Genomic DNA, 16,166 nt, shown 5'->3' with positions numbered 1-16,166 from the left:
CGGTGTCCTGGAAGCCAGGACAACCCACCAAGTGTTTAATGAAGCCAAATAAACTGTTCCTTTCCCCTTGATATCTCTTTCTGAAAAAGCTAATTAAAATGGTGAAAGATAGGAAGAAGGTGCATACCGTGCTTGTAAAACATACTGGAAACGTAGAAGCATAGAAATGTTAAAACAATCAAATCTCTTCAAACTTCTTCTTCATCTTTTACAGTACTAATCGTTCACAGACCCCCGAACTTCTGAAGCTTTTTGTGGGGCGGGGGTATAAATATGCTGGGCTTCCATCGAGTGTATACTGTATTTTACTTACACACGATTTCACCTACTACAAAAAACATTTTCACTAGGTGGAAAAAGAGTGGTTTCTATTTGAGAAGTAATTGTGGCATAACTTGAGTGACTTTCAGCAGTTCAGGAGTAAAGTATATAAAAAATGACCTTTATCGAGACAAAAATATACAGCGTTCACTCCACCTCCCAATTAGAGGAAGCATTAGCGAAGTGACTTCCACGCTGTTCCATTCACACTACTCATCATGACTATGAATGATTCTGAAGAGGCAGAGCACTCAATACACTGACGCAGATGAACAAGATAATGGGAGGCAGATATTTGTTATCAATGAACAAAAGCTTAGAATCTCTTAATTACGCACTAATTACACTTACTACTGCCAAGCCTAAATGGTGCTGCATGAACATTCTCAAGTGAAAGATCATATCTGTATCGGAGGAGGCTGAATACTGGCTTCCCTGTACTGGGCCTCGTTTATCAAGATGCCTCTATTGCCCTTTCCAGCCACTGAGGAAGGAGAGCACTAGAAAGAGCTGACCTGTGGAATTCGGATGATTATTCAGAGAGCAGAGGGCATCCTGGGAAGCAGAAAAGGAGCACAGAAAGCAGCAGATCTCTATCCTTTATATAATAATAATACTGCCACCCTCTGAGTATGTCATGTGACTGCGGTATCTGAGTCTTAGGAATGGCTAGACCCTATAGAGCTGTTCACTAGCTGGGGAAGTAATGCCCACTCTCCTGGCAGCTTATTATTATCTGAAGAGATCTCTGGGTCACATGTCTGACTTTTTCCAAGGGAATGTCTATGGCATAGCTGCATCAAATGAGAAAATTGTCTGATTAAAATAAAAATAAAAAATCCAAAAGGGGGAACCAGAGCTTTAAACTTATTAACAGAATCCTAAGTACCTCAAGGCATGGTTCACACTTTTCATTAAAAAATGGAACAGTTTATTGCATGTGTTTTTTTTTTTGTTTGTTTTTTTTGGTGTGTTCATACGCAAATTTTAATGCACATTTTTTTTTCTTTTTCACAGAAAATAAAAGTCAGTGGGAATTTGCATGTGATGTGTGAATTTATGCTGCGAAGAAATAAGTTACTTTTTGTACATGTTGAAACAACAAAAGAAAAACATATTTTAACACAAATGCAATTTCCCATTACATTTCATTAGAAAATTAGTGCAGCTGCATTGAGGTGGCCATTGATCCAAGTCCCTAAGCCATGCAGACTTCTGTCTGTCACTCAATAACCTAGCTGTAGGAGTCAGTGGAGGGGGTGGCACGGACAATTGGGGGAGGGGTTTGAATGCATGGGCGGGCTCTTGGAGAACCTGTTCTATCATTGGATTCATCCATAGGGCAGTGGCAGGCAACCCATGATGTAGCTCAAAATTAAGGAATTTGGGAGTCTTTTTACTAACCAATATTCCTGCCCTTCTTGGAGAGAGAAGAACACATTGGAATAAAACTATATGTGCCTAAGTAGGGGCAACTAGGTGATTTCAACTGATTTATATATACATAAAAAGCCAGGAAACCAAAATGTAGTTTCAGATAATTGGATTTGTTACACTTCTTTCGCTATAATGGTGAATTTACACTACTTTGTACTTCTTTAACGTATACCCGACCCAGTGGTGTAACAATAGGGGATGCAGAGGTAGCGACTGCAAAAGGGCCCCTGGACCAAAGGGGTCCTTCAATGGCCCTCCTTCAACTGCTTTTTTAGCTCTTTATTAGGGCTATGCTGGCAATGGTCACCTCTATATGTGCTTTGATTAGTTGTAACACTTAATAGATTGTCCCCCTCCGCTGATTACATGTCTCTGACACTGTGGTTGTCCTTGGCAGGTTTAGGTGCTCCATATCAATTGATATGTACAGAGCGCTTGAGGGGCCCCCGACATAAAACTCGCATGGGGCACAGAGCTGCTAAGCTACACTACTGGCCTGACCAAAGGAAAAGCTACCTAAGGTAAGCACAGAAGTCTGTTCATACTGCATCCACATAATTTTTTAACTAAAGTTAAACTTTCAGACAGGAAGTGTCAGGCTTGCCCCTGATGTTTACTAATATCACCTTCCCAGTCACACCCTAATCACTCCCTTGTCCATAATGTCAGTAACGTATAATTTCTCACCTAATGTGGCCACATGACAAACTGCACTGTAATATTATAAATCTTGCTAAGCACTCAATGACAGAACAAACTTGAACATTTTGCTTATTTATCCCCAGTTAGAGGTAACTTGAGATGGACCTAAATAAAAAAATTATACATACCTGGGGCTACCTCCAGCCTTCTTCAGGCTTATCGGTCCCACGCCATTCTTCCCCGCTCCCTGGATCTTCCACAATTCAGCCTGTTATTTGGCCAGATGGGGCAGTCGGCGCAGGCGTAGTCCGGCTGTGTGCGCTCCGTCATGCTCCTATTGCCGAGAGAGTTCTGTGCCTGTGCTGACTGAAGGGGTTTGGAGGAAGCCCCAGGTATGTATAATTTTTTCTTCAGGTCCATCTCAGGTACACTTTAAGTACACATCGCTAACCACTGCAATGCCTGCAGAATGGCTCCATCGAATTTCCTGCTGGTGGGTACACATTTATACACACCTAATAAGGGGCTTAAAGAGAAATCAAGGTGCTTAAAAATAAAAAAAAATCCTCCGGAGGCTTCCCACGTCCTGCTGCAGACCACCCCCAGTGCCTGGGATACTCTGGGAGTTCACCGCCGCACTCCTCTTTATGCAGGAGCACAGCCGTACTGCGGCTTCACGAGTGCAGCCAATAACTGCTAACGAACAATTGGCTTCAGCTTACTGCACAGGCATGGTTAATGCAGGCGTCATTCAGGCATGGAGAGGAGTGCACAATAATAAATCAGACAAGCATAGCAACAGTGGGGCGTAAAGGACATGGGAAGCCTCTGGAATATCTGGTTTCCCTCTATGTAAGTAAGAACACTTTATCTATAAATCATTGTGCCCCCTAGCAAAACTTTAGTGTTCCCTCCTAACATTCCCATCTTCTTACTCACCCCTCTTGGTTACACCTGTGGCCTTGAACCATGTGGCTCTGGGTCATCTAGCAAGTGTGGCCACCATAATGCTCTCTAATAGCAACGCAGCCATCTTTGACTCTGTCCACCTACAACAAGTGTGGCCACAGCCACATCTGCTATGGAGAGAGACTCTGTATCAGGGAGTGGTTGGGGCCACATTGCCCTACCCCTCCTGCAGGTGACTCTGCCTCAGTAGTAATACATCTCTCCATCTAATAAACAATGTCTTATCTTCTGCACATGCACATCCTTTTACTGTCTATGATGAAACAAATGTATGCAGAAATGTATGGCGCATGATACCACCTATATAGTCTTTATTAGCAGCTTGCATGCTGGCTGAAGATCTAGAGAGAGCGCACTTGTTTTATTTTTCCATATCTTGTTTACTCTTCCCAACCTGAAATGTGCGACACTGACAATTATTAAAACACATATGCAAATAAATTAAAGTCGCTAATGGTTCCCCTCTAAGTTGTAGACGTGATAAGCCAGAATGATGTGCACATATTTATTTAATGTCGCATAATGACAAACGACAGTGTTGTGTGGCTGAGCGGGCGTTTCAGCCTGGCAGATGTTCCCTTTTCCGAGATAGATTAGAAACTGTTCACATTTCGCTGTAGTGTTTAATTAATTAAATGCTTCATACAAACAGTCATAAAAAAAAAAGTTAAACCCGATGGATGATGTGGCAGCCTATAAATTCTCCATGCTGCAGAACCTTCCAGAAGAGTTTGTTACGGAATATTGAGGGATAGCGTCAGGGATCGGCGTGTCGGGATAATGTGCTTGGTGTATAGAGATGTAATAAATGTGCGGAAGGAAATCATTCACTACCAAAACCTGGATTATCTTCTGTCTAGTAAGAGTTACGGGGAGAACCAAAACTGAGTTTTTCCTGCCGCTGGGGAAGTGTGACGCCCCCAGCCTAGCAGGCTCGGCAGAGTGTGCAGAAGGGCGGCAGGGAGCTTTCATACATGCCTGTCTGGACTGCTGGATCAGCTACTTCATCCTCCACTGCGGCTTATGTTTAATTAAAATAATTGTTTTTTTACAGATATTTAAACCAAAGTTGGTTATAATTTATATAAAAATGGCAGATCTCTCAGACTTTCAAAGAGGCCAAATTGTTGGTGCTCGTATGGCAGGCGCTACTGTAACAGAAACTGCCCAAATGCTTGGCATTTCAAGAGGTACCGTCTCAAAAGTAATGACTGCCTTTGAAAGAGAAGGAAAAACATCCTCAGCAAAGCACAGTTGTGGCCGAAATTCGAAGTTGTCTGAGAGAGACCGTCGGACTCTAAATCGAATTGTTAGAAAAGCTTGCAAGACCACGGCTCCTAAAATCACTGCAGAGCTAAACAGTGGCGTATCTGGCTAAATAAGTGCCTATGGCAAATACTGAAATTGGGCCCCCCACCCCCACCACCTTTGCAAAGTTTTATTTTCCTGTAAAAAAAACACAGCCAGGTGCCCCAAGATAGAAAATTTTAGGAGAATGTCATGTGGCCAGCTACTTTCCTGGGGCCTCTTCCAGTCCCCAGAAGTTCTTCTGGTCCCTCGCTGTCAATCATTCCGTGCTGCTCCATCAGCCGCTCTGCTCCTCTGAAAGCTGCCTGTGCAGCCATGTGCCTTCTCCATCGCGCTTCCGTGACTGGGAGCATGATGTGCGCAGTAAGTAAAAATTGATGCTGCGCATGTGCAGAACACTCCCAGCCACAGGAGCATGATTGAAGAGGCACAGGCCAGGGCATGTGTAGTGGCTCACGACTTTTGAAGGTAGACAGTGACAGAACGGATGAGTGCAGAATGACAGCAAGGGCACAAAAGGACTTTGAGTGGCTGGAAGTAGCCTCAAGTAAGCTAAACTAGCCAGATTTATTGCACTTAAAAGTACATTTAAAGGGAGGATAACAGATAGAAAGAGGGGGGAGGCGGGAGTGAAGCAGAGAGAGGGGAGAGTGGGATGGGGGAATGGCATAGAGTGGGAAGTGTGGGAAGGTAGACAGTGAACACATAAGAGATGGCACAAAAAAAGAGGGTAAAAACAAGAAGGGGGCAGAGGAAAAGGAACAGGAGGGAAACACTGGGTTGAAATGTCCAGTCCCGTTTGCTGTACTGTGCAGAATAGAGAGGGAAGACAGAGGAGAGGACATGTTAGGAGGGAGAGAGAGAGAGGACAGAACAGCCAAGGCAAATAATTATCTTATCTAAATTGTCTGGAGCTCCTTCACTCTGCGCAGGTGACTTCACAAGCTTGTCTTCACACATGGCTGTCAGCCTCACTGTGACTGTCTCATGTCTGTAAAAGCAGTGGCTGGCTGCTTTCAGATTAGATGATCTCTCTCTGCCTATCTCAGTAGTGTGCACTGACTCACTACAGAACTTAGGCTGTGGCAGCTACAGCTCCGACTGTTCCCCTCTACTCTCCCACCCCCATCAGCCCCAGCGGCAGCAGCAGGGCTCCAATCAGGGGGAAGATACGAGGGTTGCCACGTCGATGAAGCAATCAGCAGGGAGGTAACTGTGTACAGTAACGCGCCAGTGGCCAGCTAATTACTCGTTGTGGGAAGGAGCCAGGATGTGTGGAAAACGGACTCGGACCTTGCTGGGAGGGAAGGAGGGGAGATGAACGAATTACTTATGCGCCCCCTTGGGGGTGAGTGACAAGGGTGCCTATAGCAGGTGCCCCATGTGCACGCCTCCAGATACGCGTCTGGAGCTGAATGAACACCTACAGAACCCAGTTTCCACAAAAATTGTTCGTCGAGAGCTGCACAAATCTGGATACCATGGAAGAACTGCAATTAGAAAACATCTGCTTTCAAAGACAAATGTTTCAAAGCGTTTAGAGTGGTGTAGAAATCACCAGAATTAGTCCCTTGAGCAGTGGAAAATGTAATTTTCTCTGATGAATCATCGTTTACCTTATTTCCGACCTCCGGACGAGTGTACGTTTGGACACAGCCGAAAGAAGCATTTCATCCAGACTACCTTCTCCCAACCGTAAAACATGGTGGGGGTTATGTGATGATCTGGGGTGCTATTTCTTGGAAATCCGCCGGGCCAATGATTTCCCTTTATGGAAGAATTAACAGCCGAAACTATTTAGGAATTTTGGGCGACCAAGTTCATCCTATGGTTCAAGAACTGTTTCCGGAGGGGAATGTCATATTTCAAAATGATAACGCCCCAATCCACATAGTTTGAATTGTTAAAGAATGGCACAAGGAACATTCTAATGAAGTTGAGCATCTCATCTGGCCACCACAATCCCCAGACCTCAACATTATTGAGCATTTATGGTCGTTATTAGAGATTCAAGTAAGAAGTCGATTTCCGCTGCTGGAGGGTGTTTTAACTGAAGAATGGGCTAAAATTCCTTTGGAAACAATTCACAATTTGTATGAATCAATACCTCGGAGAAAGAGGCTATAATTGCCGCAAAAGGTAGACCTACACCATATTAAATATATATTTTGTTGATTCTCAAGGTGTTTCTATTATTTTGTCCAACCCCTTTAGAGATTAATGAAGAAAAGAATGGAGGAGATAGCTCATGTAGAGCTTTGCATGATAATGTTAGGAGTTTGAACTGGATCCTTTGGATAATTGGCAACTAATGGAGCTATTGGTAGAGAAGGGCTTCATCAGAGGAGCAGAAGAAGAGGTGGAAGAGGTGTGCAGCAGAGTTCAGTAGGAGCTGGCGAGGTGCCAGTCTTTTTTTAGTAGGCCACAGAGTAGGGTGTTACAGTAGTCAAGACCAGATTTGATTAGAGCATGTACAAGCATTTTAGTATTCTCATTAGTGTTGATCGAACAGTGCTCGGCACTGTTCGTTATTCCCCGAACATTCGCGTGTTCAGGTTGAGCACAGCCACCGCATGGTGCTCGGCCGCGCTGTTTGGTCTCCTCCCCTCGCTTATTGGCGCCTTTGCAGGCAGCCAATAAGCGGCGACAATGCTTTTTCCACAGTTATGGTCACACAGCCTAGCTGGCTGTTACCATAGCTGTGATTGGCCGAGCGGGTCACGTGGTCGGGTATATAAATACCCGAACGTGTGGCTGGCTCTGCCATTCACATTGGGGTTTAGCTTGGGGTAGGTAGGAGCTAGCGGTTAGGCGCCAGCACTGCCAGCCAGGCCAGCCACAGTGCCCCAGCCTCACCACCACTGCCAGCAGCAGCCACAGTGCCCCAGCCTCACCTCTGCCAGCAGCAGCCACAGAGCCCCTGCCTCACCACTGCCAGGCATTGGCAGCAGCCACAGTGCCCCTGCCTCAACACTGTCAGCAGGCACTAGATCTATGTGTAAATGCCCCCCCCCCACACACTATTTCCAACCCATTTTGCAGAAGTTTCCCTCATTTTGCAAGTTTTTTCAGGCCTGCATTGACTTCAATTAGGCTCAGTGTTCGGCCGAATATCCCGAATATCTGGACCATGTTCGACCAAGCCAACCCGAGCCCAAATAACTGGGTGTTCGATCAACACTAATTCTCATGTGAAAGGTAAAGATGGAATCTGGCAAAATTTGTAAAATAAAAGTAGCAGGAGGTTGTTTATGTGTTAATATAAGGTTGAAACAAGAGCTCACATTCCAGCGTTACCCCCAGATAGATAGCGAGCTTTAGATGTTGAGATTATTGGGGTATTTTCTACATTGATGGTCACTATGGGTGGGGGAGTAGGGAGAGAATGTGGAAATATCACAATCTCCATTTGTTCATGTTAAGTTTGAATAAGCTAGAGTATATGAATGTAGAGGTGGCAGATGGACAGTCAGGGACATGAGATAATAGTGTAGAGAGATCAGAGGCACTTTGCTTCCCTTTTGGCAGCTTGCTTCATTGCTGATTGGTGCAATTGTGTTACCCTTGTCTGTCCATCGTTTCATTACTACAAATATTGCACTTATTACGTATAGACTTCTATTTAACACCCTGCCTGTGGTGCACTTCCTTTACTTTCCCAGCACTGAAACCTCTAACATTTGTTGTGCATTTACAAGGTAAGTTGTAGCCAAAACGGATAAAAACAGCGCAGGGAAATTTGTGCGCACCATATGCCACCATAGGCCGTAATGTGAATTACAGCTATAGCCATGCTCAGACAGTAATTTGGGAGCTTTCAAAAGATGGAGCCCAAATTACTGTAAAAACAGTGCAATTCTGCCACCAGCAATGGCTGGCATGTTACCCCTGAGTCCACGTTGGCCTGGAGAGGGGATAGTAATTAACACCACTGGGACTTTTGCAGGAGCAGGGTGAGATGTTTTCCGGCTTCATCTTGCACCAATGTTTTTTTTTGCATGAATATGGTTTTAGCACATTTTGAGCTTAACCTCTCAAAGCTCCAGATGTTGTGTTTTTTTGTAATGCCATGAATGCAGGTTTATATAACATTTACTGTACGGGCATGTGTATTTTACCTTTCTGTATTAATAAAAAGAGTAGATAAGCAGATCTGTAGCCAGTTCACAAGAAGTTGGAGAAAGAGATTGGTAGAAGTTAAGATTAGCGTCACCAGATGAAATAGTTTGTGAGCTACTTGAGGAAATGCTTACTGAATTGTGAAAGATGTGATAAGTTGAGGCATGGCCTAAATTGGGAAGTTTCAAAGCAGCTGTTAATGTCATGGCCACGCAATAGAGACTTGCCCAATAAAAAATGCATCAGCTTCTGTTACACTTTAGGAATGAAGTCTCCAAATAGCGCTATCTGCAGCTGTCTCTCAGTTTCCTAAAACTTTGCTTTCTCTAGGCAGAGCTAATTATAAACCGCTTGACAGGTTTTTTCTGTAGGATTAGGCATACAATTGGGTTGCAGAATCACAGACAGCTCAGGGACAGGCACCCGGATTTAGTGTGGAGGATTAAGGGAAACAAAAAGCCCTCCACTAAACTTACAGTAAAGTACAGCAAAGCCTGCTTCCACTTTAAATAAGAGCAGGATAGAAGCCATGCATGAAAATGTGGTCCGTGTTAAGAAGGCCTCGCTACACTTGAGAAGACGTTTAATGGAAGACTTTTTCCTACCTCTAATCCCTACTCATAAAATCCTGGCGATCCTCCACAAGCCGTTTTGTGATTTTACAACACTACTTCCCAAACCCGACATCCCCGGAGTCATGGGCATTCCTATCATGAACTGATGATGGCCCAGTAGCTAGAGATAGCTGTAGGAAGGTTGGAATCCATCATTCATTATGCTTAAAGTGAACCGAGCACCATTTTTTATCACCCAGGGCATCTCAATAGCACATTGAAAATGCATGCTGAGAGTGTGTCTCATTTAAAAAAACCTTCATTTTACCTGTTAATTTTACATTTAAAGTTGAGCACAGGTTTTATTAGCCTACTTCAGCTGGACTGCCTGTCCACAGAGCTTTCTGGTAGTTAAGGACTTAAGTAATTATTTTATTGCACTTATTAGCAAGAAGTATACAATACGTTTTCATAATCAGAGGAGGGTGAGTAATCAAGAATGTGTATCATGTGAAAATCCATTATATTGTCATGGAATATTGAGTCAGGTGAAAATACATATTTTGATGCGAAAATCACTTTGGCAAAAAATTGGAGTACATCCCCAGACATGATCATTTAAACTTTAAATAATCATGTCTAGGGATGCACTCCAAGGATTAGATTGTTAGCTCCTCTGACAACAGTTAATGGCATGGCTATGTAGTCTGGAAAGTGCTGCAGAAGATGTCAGTGTTATATAAATACATAATAATAATAATAATAATATGGTGGAATATTCAACTATGACTATGGCAGGATTAGATTGTGAACTCCTCTGAAGACAGTCAGTGGCATGGTTATGTACTCTGTAAAGTGCTGCAGAAGTTGCCAGTGCAATATTAATACATAATAATAATATGGTAGGACAGCGGATTATGACTATGGTAGGATTAGATTGTTAGCTCCTCTGAGGACAGAACAGCCAGTGACATGCCTATGTACTCTGTAAAGTGCTGCAGAAGATGTCAGTGCTATTTAAAATACTTAATAATATTAATACAGTCAGACATATGACTATGATTCTGGTAAGTTTGTAAGTTTAGATTGTTAGCTCCTCTGAAGACAGTCAGTGACATGAGTATGTTCTCTGCAAAGTGCTGCAGAAGATGTCAGTGCTATTTAAATACATAATAATATTAATAATAATAAGATTGTAGGTCATTAGACTAGGGCTGGAAGGTGAGCTCACAGGGAGAGTGAGGGGAAAGAGGGACAGAGGGGTAAAAACTGAGGTACGGGGGGGGGGGTTACAGCGCCACAGAGGGTACAAATGGAGGCACAGGCGAACAAACAGAGGGGGTTCAAACAGAGGTGGAGACATAGAGGTGCACAGAGGGGGGACAAACAGGCACAGGGGAAGACAGAGAGGCACATAGGGGGTCACTGGAGGCAAAGGGGACAGAGATAGCACAGTGTTCCGACTTAAGAACGGATTCAGGTTAAGAACGAACCTACAGTCCCTATCTCGTTCCGAGGACTACCTGTATATATATAGTACATATATATATATATATATATACACACAGTGGGATGCGAAAGTTTGGGCAACCATGTTAATTGTCATGATTTTCCTGTATAAATTGTTGGTTGTTATGATAAAAAATGTCCGTTAAATATATAATATAGGAGACACACACACAATGATATTTGAGAAGTGAAATGACGTTTTTTAGATTTACACAAAGTGCATAATAATTGTTAAAATAAAATTAGGCAGGGGCATAAATTTGGGCACTGTTGTCATTTTATTGATTCAAAAACCTTTAGTACTAATTATTGAAACTCAAATTGGCTTGATAAGCTCAGTGACCCCTGACCTTCATACACAGGTGAATACAGTTATGAGAAAGAGTATTTAAGGGGGTCAATTACAAGTTTCCCCTCCTCTTTTAATTTTCTCTGAAGAGTAGCAACATGGGGGTCTCAAAACAACTGTCAAATGACCTGAAGAAAAATATTGTTCACCATCATGGTTTAGGGGAAGGATACAGAAAGCTGTCTCAGAGATTTCAGCTGTCTATTTCCACAGTTAGGAACTTATTGAGGAAATTGAAGACCACAGGCTCAGTTTAAGTTAAGGCTTGAAGTGGCAGACCAAGAAAAATCTTGGATAAACAGAAGCGACGAATGGTGAGAACAGTCAGAGTCAACCCACAGACCAGCACCAAAGACCTACAACATCATCTTGCTGGAGATGGAGTCACTGTGCATCGTTCAACCATTCAGCGCCACAGAGGGTACAAATGGAGGCACAGGCGAACAAACAGAGGGGGTTCAAACAGAGGTGGAGACATAGAGGTGCACAGAGGGGGGACAAACAGGCACAGGGGAAGACAGAGAGGCACATAGGGGGTCACTGGAGGCAAAGGGGACAGAGATAGCACAGTGTTCCGACTTAAGAACGGATTCAGGTTAGGAACGAACCTACAGTCCCTATCTCGTTCCGAGGACTACCTGTATATATATAGTACATATATATATATATATATATATACACACAGTGGGATGCGAAAGTTTGGGCAACCATGTTAATTGTCATGATTTTCCTGTATAAATTGTTGGTTGTTATGATAAAAAATGTCCGTTAAATATATAATATAGGAGACACACACACAATGATATTTGAGAAGTGAAATGACGTTTTTTAGATTTACACAAAGTGCATAATAATTGTTAAAATAAAATTAGGCAGGGGCATAAATTTGGGCACTGTTGTCATTTTATTGATTCAAAAACCTTTAGTACTAATTATTGAAACTCAAATTGGCTTGATAAGCTCAGTGACCCCTGACCTTCATACACAGGTGAATACAGTTATGAGAAAGAGTATTTAAGGGGGTCAATTACAAGTTTCCCTCCTCTTTTAATTTTCTCTGAAGAGTAGCAACATGGGGGTCTCAAAACAACTGTCAAATGACCTGAAGAAAAAGATTGTTCACCATCATGGTTTAGGGGAAGGATACAGAAAGCTGTCTCAGAGATTTCAGCTGTCTATTTCCACAGTTAGGAACTTATTGAGGAAATTGAAGACCACAGGCTCAGTTTAAGTTAAGGCTTGAAGTGGCAGACCAAGAAAAATCTTGGATAAACAGAAGCGACGAATGGTGAGAACAGTCAGACTCAACCCACAGACCAGCACCAAAGACCTACAACATCATCTTGCTGGAGATGGAGTCACTGTGCATCGTTCAACCATTCAGCGCACTTTACACTAGGAGATACTGTATGCGAAAGTGATGCAGAGGAAGCCTTTTCTCCGCCCACAGCACAAACAGAGCCGCTTAAGGTATGCCAAATTACATTTGGACAAGCCAGCTTCATTTTGGAATAAGGTGCTGTGGACTGATGAAACTAAAATAGAGATATTTGGGCATAACAAGGGGCATTATGCATGGGGGAAAAAGAACACTGCATTCCAAGAAAAACAGCTGCTACCTACAGTAAAATATGGTGTTGGTTCCATCATGTTGTGGGGCTGTGTGGCCAGTGCAGGGACTGGGAATCTTGTCAAAGTTGAGAGACGCATGGATTCCACTCAGTATCAATGTCCAGGAATCAGTGACAAAGCTGAAGCTGCACCGAGGCTGGATCTTTCAACAAGACAACGACCCTAGACACTGCTCAAAATCCACTAAGGCATTCATGCAGAGGAACAAGTACAATGTTCTGGAATGGCCATCTCAGTCTCCAGACCTGAATATAATTGAAAATCTGTGGTGTTAAAGAGAGCTGTCTATGCTTGGAAGCCATCAACCCTGAATGAACTAGAGATGTTTTGCAAAGAGGAATGGTCCAAAATACCTTCAACCAGAATCCAGACTCTCATTGGAACCTACAGGAAAAGGAGGTAAGTATGTCTTTTTTGTGGTGCCCAAATTTATGCACCTGCCTAATGTTGTTTAAACAATTATTGCACACTTTCTGTAAATCCAATAAACTTCATTTCACTTCTCAAATATCACGGTGTGTGTCTCCTATGATATATTTAACTGACTTTTTTTATCGTAACAACCAATGATTTATACAGGAAAATCATGCGCGATTAACAAGGTTGCCCAAACTTTCGCATCCCACTGTACTGACAGAAAGTAGCTTTACAATACTTTATTGATGTATTGTATCTCTATCACTGGGGTCTCTAAGTGGTGTTCACTTTAGCGTTGCATTTATATCAACAAAAAAATGTAGGTTTTTGCACAAACGTTAAAACCAATGTGACGCATGGAAATATTTTTCTAAAGAGACCGGCAGTTCTCTAAAAGTAATTTCTCTGACAGAGAAAGGCAAATACAAGTGTTATTTTTAAGTTCAGAATAAGAGATGAGACCGTCCGGCCTGTCTGCCTCTCTGTGACATCAGTGCCCATATCTCAATAAGAACGAATCGCTTTCACATGAGAAACTTCGTCAAGCTAAGTTAAAATCACCCGAAAAACAAATCGGAAATAATTTGGTCTGAAAAAGTAACATTGTCACTTTAAATAAGGATGAAATGCCTTGTTCTGTGACTGAAGTGGCTTCTCTTTCAGGGAGGCATTTCTGTGTTTTCCTTCAAAGAGGGCAACATTGCAGCGTTTAGAAAATTAGAATGTTGAGGGCTAGTTCACACCAAGGGCCTTTTTCGCCCTTTTTTCAAGCGCAGCGATTTTCCAAATCACCCTAAAAACTTTTTATAGGATAGTTCATATCAACATGTTTCGTATGCTTTCCACTGAGCAAAGCGCTGCCTGTACCATTTAGGGCGATTTGGCTCCAATGGAAGGTATAGGAAAATGATATATGCGACAATTGCGTTTGTGCTTTTTGTTCCATGACTATTTAAATATGAAGTGTTTAGGAAAGGGGCTCTTGAAATCTGGCCAAAACTAGCTAAAAATCGCAAATTGCCCCCAAAAAAATTCTTACAAAACTCCAGCCCAAAAGCGCAGCACGCAAACAAAATAAAAAAAACTAAATTGCGCACAATATCGCAAAATGCTGCCGTCAGCGATTTTGATTTTAGATGTGAACAAAGCCCAAGAGAAGTCATTTTATTTTTGTTTAGATGTAAATATAAAACATTCCCTATGAGAACGCGTTGTCTCCAAGTAATGTGGAATGACTGAACTGTTTATGGACTGTTTACCTCCCTGGCAGTATGATTATTTCTGGATTTACGGGTCTAAAAGCGGTGCAAAATTTTCCCATGCTTTTAGACCCTAAAACCAGGAAAAAAATCACATTGCAGAGAGAGCTGTGGCAGCCCTGCACTTACCCCCCTGGGATTCAGCTCTGCAATTCTCCCTCCTTCCTCCGGGTGGCGATGTAACCATGTAGTGAGATCGCCATTTGTAATTATGACAAATGGCAATCTCACCAGAGGGATCCAGAGCCCCCGAGGACAGGAACAAGAATGGCTGCCAGCGTCCCAGGGGAGGTGAGTTGAAATGCCTGCTGCACTTCAGGCTCTGCATAGATCTCTCGTCAGCTACCCTGAGTCAGGCTCTGGATTTACGCTCCTGGCTTCTTTTTTCCAACCCGAGCCTAACTTGAGGTTACCACAAGGGAGGTCAAAGTGAATCTGAATTGAAACTCGGGTTCAGAAGAAAAACATACTTACCTAAGAAGAGGTAAGCCTCTGGATCCTGTAGGAGCTTCCTGAGACCTTCTTGCTCCTGCTCCCGCTCGCCGGGACCTTCCTTAACATTGGAGCTGCAATCCTCTTGTGGCACCAGCGCAGCTGAGCTGCATTCCCGCAAGTATGGCCAAGCCTGCGCAGGAGACGGAGCTGTTATGCACTTGTGGTTTCAGATTACTGTACACATGTGCAGTACCGCCACACTCGTTCCCGAAGAGGAGTGCAGATCAACATTTCTATTGACAAGCCCTTATTGGTAATCTTCAGGAATCCGCGCTCAGGTACGGGGGACCGGAGGATGGTACGGGAAGCCTCTATAGGATCCAGATGCTTATATATTCTTAGGTAAGTATGTCTTTTTGCATCAAAGGTTTGCCTTGGGGTGCACTTTAAAGAGTACTACCAGTTTAAAAGGCTTCATGCTGCCAGGGTCGGGGGTGTCTCAGGGTTAATAATTCACCTGATCGCCTGTAATTCATTAGACACATGAAGCTCCACCCCGCGCAGTTTCTAGGTTAAAGTGCTCCCAGGGCGGTTATCAAAAAATACGCCCCCCCCTAAAAAAAGCTAAAACACTGCCAGCTGCACTTAGTGCGCTTCTGTCCATTTTTTATCAGCACATCAATGTTACAGATTGTTACGCGTTGCTGAAAAGCGGACAGAAGCGCACTAGTGTGTACAGGCCCTAAAGAGTTTGGGCCACTGACACCGGTCCCATTAGTGACATTTTGTGGGCAAGAATAGCATTGCGTGAGGGGAGAAATCAACACATATGGTGATTGGCTCCTGCCTGCAGGGGGAGGGGTGTTGAGCCAGGGATGCTGTAAGCTGCCAACTTAATGAGATGAGGGACACTTTCAGACACACCCACGGCAGATTTGTACTTTTTACCGCCCGAGGCCCTCTGTCACCAGATGCCCATACACCAATACACATATTACAACCCCCCCCCCCTCCCCCCAGCAGAAAAAGAACAGTACCTGAAACTACTAAAGAGAGGTTTTTACACCCCACCTTTCCAGCACTGGGGCCCTCTTTGATCAAGTAGGTTTCTTCATAGCGCAAGCACGGGCTTGGCAAGCGTATCCATACTGGGCATGCACAAGTAAAGTCTGTGCATGCCTAGTAGAACTAAGGCACTTGTGCAAGGCATTTTTA

At 43.4% G+C, this 16,166-nt stretch overlaps 1 long non-coding RNA gene across 1 annotated transcript in view; it reads left to right on the top strand.

The window, feature by feature from the left end:
* The window catches only part of LOC137541802 (uncharacterized), a 1,009,411-nt gene that overhangs the window by 868,533 nt on the left and 124,712 nt on the right, over nt 1-16,166 (top strand). Inside the window, exon 8 of the long non-coding RNA XR_011025275.1 lies at nt 2,156-2,279. This is a non-coding gene — a long non-coding RNA (uncharacterized lncRNA). The remainder of the gene's footprint in view (nt 1-2,155; nt 2,280-16,166) is intronic.

Source organism: Hyperolius riggenbachi, chromosome 12 (genome assembly GCF_040937935.1).
Source record: "Hyperolius riggenbachi isolate aHypRig1 chromosome 12, aHypRig1.pri, whole genome shotgun sequence".
Classification (NCBI taxonomy): domain Eukaryota; kingdom Metazoa; phylum Chordata; class Amphibia; order Anura; family Hyperoliidae; genus Hyperolius; species Hyperolius riggenbachi.
This window is presented reverse-complemented; position numbering and strand designations above follow the sequence as displayed.